The sequence below is a fragment of the Mustela putorius genome, unplaced genomic scaffold (assembly GCF_011764305.1).
Source record: "Mustela putorius furo isolate JIRA1106 unplaced genomic scaffold, ASM1176430v1.1 tig00000139_pilon_pilon_pilon, whole genome shotgun sequence".
Lineage (NCBI taxonomy): Eukaryota > Metazoa > Chordata > Mammalia > Carnivora > Mustelidae > Mustela > Mustela putorius.
Genome location: NW_025421293.1, coordinates 5469208 through 5476765, shown reverse-complemented (window position 1 = coordinate 5476765; position 7558 = coordinate 5469208). Strand labels below are relative to the sequence as shown.

The 7558-nt window shown below is 51.6% G+C and overlaps 1 long non-coding RNA gene across 1 annotated transcript; it reads left to right on the top strand.

Moving 5' to 3' along the window:
* The first annotated feature begins 1 nt into the window (after nt 1).
* On the top strand, nt 2-5451 carry LOC101686882. Its single transcript, XR_001180997.2, has 3 exons — nt 2-506; nt 3271-3382; nt 4034-5451. It is a non-coding gene; the product is annotated as an uncharacterized LOC101686882 (long non-coding RNA).
* Nucleotides 5452-7558: the final 2107 nt, after the last annotated feature.

Sequence of the window (7558 nt, the reverse complement as noted above, 5' to 3'; positions counted from 1 at the left end):
GACATTCGGCGGTTTCGTCTCTGTGTGATTTGTGCGGAGGCCCTCTGGGCGCCCCGGCATCCCGGGGGGGGGGAGGGGCGGGGGTGGGGGGCGTCCCACCGCTGCCCTGGTGCGGGCGGACTCGGGCGGGGACTGCGGTCTGGGCGGTGACACCTGGGACCTGACCGCGCCCAGCCGTCCGGATCGCGGGTGGAGACGCCGGCGGCCGCGGGCTGGGCTCCTGCGCGCTGGACTCGGTGCTTGCGGTCAGGGGGGTCTCCCGATGCCGGGGCGGGCGTGGGGGGCGTGGGAAGCGCTCGGGGCCGCCCCTCTGTAGGTGGGACTCGGTGTCCTGCCGGGATCCTCCGTCCTGACCACTGCTTCCAGCCTTGTTGGGGCCCCTGTCCTCCGTGCTGGACTGGTCTTCGCTCACCTAGCCCAGGTGTCAGAATAACGATGAACGGTTCTTAAACGTGATGGACAGTGACTGCCACGCACTGTGCGTTGGACCTGGGGCGGGTACTCAGGTGTGTCCGCAGGAACAGGCTTGAGAGTGATGGAGTCGTGTGTCCGGAGTCATTCGGGGGAAGTGGGGGAGCCGGGATCCGTTCCCCACCAGGCTGCCAAAGCAGTTCCTGTAAAATTCCGTTGTAGTGCACTTAACCGTATGGCATCATAATGTCGGGAGAAAAACTGGGTTTTATTATTATTGTTATTATTATTATATTAATACAATATATACTATTATTTCATGTGCAAATGGAAGGTAAGAATTGGGACCCGTTAGCCTCTATCCCATGCTTAGCACAAGGCCTGGCGCACTGGAGATCTTCTCATTCGAGTGTCTTTCCTGAACAGTGGGGATCCCCGTTTCCAGAACAGTTTGAATCAGCTGTGAGGAACTGGGTTGCTTTCCCCAGGCGCCGGATCTGAACCCCATTGGCTGTTTTCCTTCCATCACCAGTTAAAGTCTCTATACATTACCGGTGGAAGACCTTGTCTTCCGGGTGATTGATTAGTCATTCAAGTAAACATGGGCTCCAAAGGCTATATCCCAAGTGATTCTGATCAGGTTTTTTTTTTTTTTTTTAATATTTATTTATTTGACAGAGACAGAGATCACAAATAGGCAGAGAGGCAGGCAGAGAGAGAGGAGGAAGCAGGCTCCCTTCCGAGCAGAGAGCCCGATGTGGGGCTCGATCCCAGGACCCTGGGATCATGACCTGAGCCGAAGGCAGAGGCTTAACCCACTGAGCCACCCAGGGGTCCCCAGTTTTTTTATCCTGACCTTTCAATTTCCTTTCCCCAATTACGGCTGTTTCTTGGGGGAAGACATGATTGCTCTTATACTCATTTTCGTGTGAAGTGTGTCAAGTCTGTGTGTCCTCTTCCCAACCTGAGGGGTCAGCTCCTTGAGAACGAGGTGCCTGCCGCCTGATTCCTGGTTCCTCCCCTGGACCACAGCAGACGCCGGAGTTCGTGTCTGCTAATGGCTCATTTCATTCCAGTGCCGCAGCCAGGCTAGCGAGTTCGAAGCCATGAGCACAATTTGCAATTGTGTCCTGTGAGACGGGAACACGTGATGCCAGTTGGGCAGGGACCGCAAATGACTCAGATTCTGAAGCAGTTTGTTCTCCTGGTGGCGATTCCTAAAGTCTCCAGGTGGGGAAGTTGCTCAATGTTTTTCTTTTCCCCTTTAACATGATTTTTTTGGGGGAAAAAAAACGCTTGAAGTTGACTCTCCTTCCACTCTCCTTTGAACTAAGGGAGCTGTCTTGCATGTTTCAAAAATCCCTGTTCACAGATCCTTTACTTCTCTGGAGGAGAAGATACAAATCTTCTCGAAACATAAACTCTCTTTGAAACATCTTTCTCGTGATTTTTCCCTTGTGATGTTTTCCATGTGGTAATACTAATATTTTCCTTCTAGTCATACACCCCCTTCAACCACATACACAGCTTAAAAACAAAATATTTTCAGTAAATACAGAAAACAGTGTGTAATTCTTAACCCCTCATGGTTCTTTTTGCGAAATCCCACTCTACAGGAAGCCCAGGACTCTGAATTCGCTGTTACACTTGGAATGCGAGGTGAATCAGAGAAGGAGGTGACCTTTAGGGCAGAACTGCGGGATAGGGTTTTATTGTTCTTGTTGTTGTTTGTAACAAGGTTTTTTTTTTATTGAGCTCTGTGCCTTGTTGAACTTGTTCCCAGACGGAGCTCAGAGCTTAAAAACTCTGTCCATTGCTATAGAGCCGCTCAGCAGCCACGTTGGGGGTCCCAGGTGTGTTGGGGAAACCACAGGTCAAGGAACAAACCAAAGGAAAGGTCAAGGACAAGCCAAAATGAATTCCTTCTCTTCTCTCCTAATAAATCGGCAAAATCCCAGGAAATTGAATCTGCACCTTGGCAAAGCCCCCTGAGTCTTACCGTACGAGGGCAATTAGTTATACCCAAGAGGAAGGACACGGAAAGCAGAGAAAACAGAAAACAAAATCCTTGGGGTGCCTGGGTGGCTCAGTGGGTTAAGCATCTGCCTTTGGTTCAGTTCACGATCCCAGGGTCCTGGGATCAAGCCCCGCATCGGGCTCTCTGCTCAATGGGGAGCCTGCTTCCCCCCCCCCTCTGCCTGCCTCTCTGCCTACTTGTGATCTCTCTCTCTCTCTGTGTCAAATAAATAAATAAAATCTTTTTTAAAAAAGGCTCATTCTGTAGTAAAAAAGCATATATCCTAAAACCTATCTACACCATAAGGATGGTTATTTTGGTGACATTTGTCCTTGGGAGTCGCTCTGTTGATGTTTGCGGAATTTGGAATCTGGTAGAAATCACTCAGCCCGACTCTGGGTTTCCATCTTTAACAAATAATGACTGAGTGCCTCCAGCCACCAGGATGGGCACGGGATGTGTGGACAGGGCAAGCCTCCACCCGCAAGGAGCTTAAATTGTAGGGAGAGAAACAGGCACCAAGCAGCCAGTCCTATGTCGATTTAATTATAATCGCGGTTGAACGCGTTGGAAAGGGCACTGAATGCTCGGCAGGAGAGCGGCGGTGGGGTACCACCCCAGCTGAGAGGTCAGAAAGAGATTTGCTGGGGAGGGGGCGTTTGACCGGAGATCGGAACCCTGCATCTGGGAGCTGAGTGCCTGTTGGCTTTGCCTGGAAGGTGGCCCCGTCGCCCTCCCTGTCTCCCATTGCTCTCTCTCCCCCAAGACCCTGTTTATTTCTGCACTGTCCTTACGATTATCTGGATTTATTGCCTTATTTACCGTTCGTTTCCACCCCCCAGAATGACAGCTCTCTGCGGACCGGAGCTCCCTCCCTCCTGGTCGCCGCGGCATCCCTGTGGCCTGGCAAGGCCTGAAGGACCTGACGAGTCCACAGGGACGAGAGGATCCAGGGTGAGCTCGAATCGGGGCTGCAGAGGCAGGGGGCCTGCGGGGGCCAGACTGTGCAGGGCAGGAGAGGTTAGGTAGAAGCAGCAAGGCCCAGTTTTTGTTTTTGTTTGTAAAGATGTATTTATTAGACAGAGAGAAGGAGAGTGCAAGAAGGGGGAGGGGCAGAGGGAGAGGGGGCTCGATCCCAGGACCCCGAGATCATGACCTGAGCCGAAGGCGGAGGCTTAACCCACTGAGCCACCCAGGCGCCCCGAAGGGTTTGTTTTGATTTGTGATCTTTTTATCTCTAAATTTAAAATTATGAAACGTGAAACATACTGAAAATAATATCAACATTCATATACCCATCTACCAAGACAGATGTTAAAATTTTGCGTCTTGGGGCGCCTGGGTGGCTCAGTGGGTTAAGCCTCTGCCTTTGGCTTGGGTCATGGTCTCAGAGAACTGGGATCGAGCCCCGCATCGGGCTCTCTGCTCAGCAGGGAGCCTGCTTCCCTCTCTCTCTCTGCCTGCCTCTCTGCCTTCTTGTAATCTGTCTCTCTGTCAAATGAATAAATAAAATCTTAAAAAAAAAAAAGAAAGAAAACATTATGGATACCACTAAAATTCTCTCCCCCATTCTTCCCTTTTCTCTCTCCTACCCCTACTTCACAGAAGAGGAACCCGAGGCAGAGACGTCAAGCTTTGTCCCCAAGATCTCTTGGCGAGTAGGGGGATCTCTTGGATCTACCTTGGGTGGTCTGAGCCCTGAGCCTGTTTTATATGCTTTTGTACTTTTCTTTTCTTTTCTTTTTTTTAGAGCTCATACAAGCAGGTGGGGGTGGGGAAGGGCAGAGGGAGAGGGAGAACCTTAAGCAGGTTCCACCACTCAACCTTGATTGCACAACCCTGAGATCATGACCCGAGCGGAAGTCAAGACGCAGATACTTAACAGACTGGTAGAAATAGAAAAAGAATTGCGAGGTTCCAGGCAAGAGAATCTTCGATTTCATTAGGGTCATTAGAATGACCTTATGGAGTAGGAGGTCTCCAGGCAGATCCTCACAGAACATTTGGCATCAAGGTAGAGGGAAAAACCCAAACCCTACAGGGCCTCGTGCATTTTACCTGCACAAGGCCATCTCCCTGACCTCTTTCTACCACCCTTGCCCTCATACACCGTTCCAGGCACAAAGGCTTCCTTGCGCTCACTGAGAAGGGCCTAGCAAATGCCTACCTCAGGACATTTGCACTTGCTATTTCCTTGGCCTAGAATGCTCTTCCCTCAGATGTGCACGTGGCTTGCTCTCAACCTCATTCTTCTCTGTGTTACCTATTCGTTGAGGCTTCCCTGTTCCTTCCTTTTACCTGTCCCTTCCCTACCCGGCTTTCCCTTTTCTTCTATAACATGGAACTCTAGCTGATAAATATGTATTAAGTATGTATTGTGCTTTGTGTCCCCCGGTAGAGTATGTTTCATGATGGCAAGGATTTTTCTCCATATTAGCCACTGCTGTGGCAGCGTCTTGAATCATGGCAGCATTCAGCAGACGGAGAGGATAGGTAGATAGATAATTTTTGGCAAGAAGAATCAGGGTTCTTTCCTTTTTTTTTTTTTTTCCTTTCGAGTAGAGTCGACGCACGATGATCTTTTAGTTTCGGGTGTCATTGAGAAATATTTTTGGAATAAATGAATAATCCCGGGGAGTTTCAGAATTACAGACGTGATGAAGTCAGTCAAAATTTTACATTAATATTTTCCCGTAGCGCTCAAGTATAATCATTACATATTTGGTCTTTTAAGGATTTGAAATGCTTAAGAGAACTTGACATACTAGTGTCTATCAAGGGAACTTTATGATCCTAATTCAAAATGTCAAATTGCGGGGCGCCTGGGTGGCTCAGTCGGTGAAGTGTCTGCCTTCAGCTCAGGTCATGATCTCGGGTCCTGGGATCCAGCCCTGTGTTCGTCGGCTCCGCGCTCAGTGGGGGGGCCTGCGTGTCCCTCTCCCTCTGCCCCTCTTCCTACTCGTGCTCTTTCTCTCTCAAATAAATAAAAAATCTTTAAAAGAAGAATAAAAAGTAAAGTGCCACTCCGTGGTCGAGTACTGTTATTATTGCACATGAGAAAACCCTGGGCCCCTGAGATTTGTGGCCGGGCCACAGATGGCCGCTCAAGCATCCCAGCTCCCCACCTTGGACAGCTGCCTCTCTGCCTGCTGTCCCCGGAGGGAATGTGAGGCTGGTGCCCATCTCCAGGCCCCGCTGAGGTTCAGTAATAGTAACTAGCAGTTGGCCTGGGTAAAGGGCTTTACCCGGACCCCATACGGCCCTCTGGGAAGCTGTTGTCATCCCTGTTACAGATGTGGAAACTGAGGCACCTGGCAGCCCAGGTCTTTTTTGGGGAGTGGGAGGCGGAGCCCGGATCCCGCCGGGTGGCCTGACCCAGAGCCATGCTCCTCGCTGCGTCTGAGCAGCTGCTGTCATCTCTGCGCCTCCGAGGGCATCTTGGCCTCCCCAGGAGCTTCCTGGGGCCTTGGTTAAGGTCATTACTCTGTCCGTAGAGGAGGCACCCGTACCACGAAGGACCCTCCCTCTGGGCCTGTCTCCGCCTCTCCTAGAGTCTCTCCCCAAGTCCGGCTTGTGTCTCCCAGTGTGTGGCTTGCTGCTGTCATTCTGGTTAACGAGGTCACTGGGTAACCTCCGCCCCGCCTCTCTCCACAGGCATCCCAGAGAGGGAAGCCCCTTGGACAAGGACAGTCCTCACTCTGGAGCCGGGACACGACTCCCTCGTGGAAAGTTCACAAGGGACCAGCCCCATGGGAGCACTGTTCCGGAAGCACTGTTCTGGGAGCACTTCTCTGGGAGCACTGTTCTGGGAGCACTCTTCTGACCACAACAGGTGGCGCAGAGGGAGTCTGACAGGAGCTTCATGACTCGAGAATCCTGGCAGGTGTACAGGTGTCCCCCAAGTGACAGGCGACGCCTGGAGACCTGACGGAGTGGCCCAGGCCCCACAGGGAGATGCCCTTCGAGCTAGGTCTTCCAAGGAGCCCCAGGCCAAGCTGAAATCCCTCACGCCTGAGCAAACGTGTCCTTCTTGGGAAGTACCCGTGCTGTTTAAGTGCCTTCTGTATGCAAAGTTTGTCCTTTTTAGCTGTTTTGCTAAATGTTCACAATGGGTAACTTCGAAAATTGCTTCCACATGCTTCCTTGCCTTCCCGGGGAAAAGAAAGGGCACAGAATTTTCCCCAGCACCCCGGGGACCATGGGATCTGCGTGCTGCCGTGTGGCCTGACCCCAGGGAGGCAAGCAGCACCGCCAGGCTGTCGGCGCACACTGCGGAGCCTGAACCGCTAGGCTGTTTGGGTTCCTTACTCTAGTTCTGTTCCGGTTGTCCAGTCGTCCGGGCTGGCCCCTCTTCCTGTCCTCGTCGGCATGTCTGCCCTGGCCTTCTGTGGCGGCTTCATCTGCTGAGGGACAAGGCGGGACCAGAGCACCCAGCTCATTCCAGTTCTGTCCACTTACCCCTCCGGCAGTGGCCCGTGCGAGATAGGAGTGCCGACTTCTGGTTTTTAAGATTTTTTATTATTTTTGGTTCACTTGGGTGGCTCAGTCGGTTAAGCATCTGCCTTTGGTTCAGGTCATGATCCTAGGGTCCCAGGACTGAGCCCTGTGTTGAGCTCCCTGCTCAGCGGGGAGCCTGCTTCTCCCTCTCCTGTTCCCCCCCCCACCCGCTTGTGCGCTCTCTCTCACTCCCCCCCAAATAAATAAATAAAATCTTAAAAAAAAAAAAAAAGATTACGGGGCGCCTGGGTGGCTCAGTGGGTTAAAGCCTCTGCCTTCAGCTCGGGTCGTGATCCCAGGGTCCTGGGATCGAGCCCCGGATCGGGCTCTCTGCTCAGCAGGGAGCCTGCTTCCCTTCCTCTCTCTCTCTCTCTCTGCCTACTTGTGATCTCATCTGTCACATAAATAAATAAAATATTAAAAAAAAAAAGATTTTTTTATTGTTTCTAAGTCATCTCTGCGCTCATTGTGGGGCTAGAACTTACAACCCCAAGACCAAGAATTGCGTGCTCTATACCGACAGAGCCGGCCAGGCTCCCCAGGAGTGCATGTTTCTGCCGGGGTGTCGATGTGGTGTGCAAATCTACACACACATGCGCACATTAGCTGTAACATACATGGTGTGTAACACAA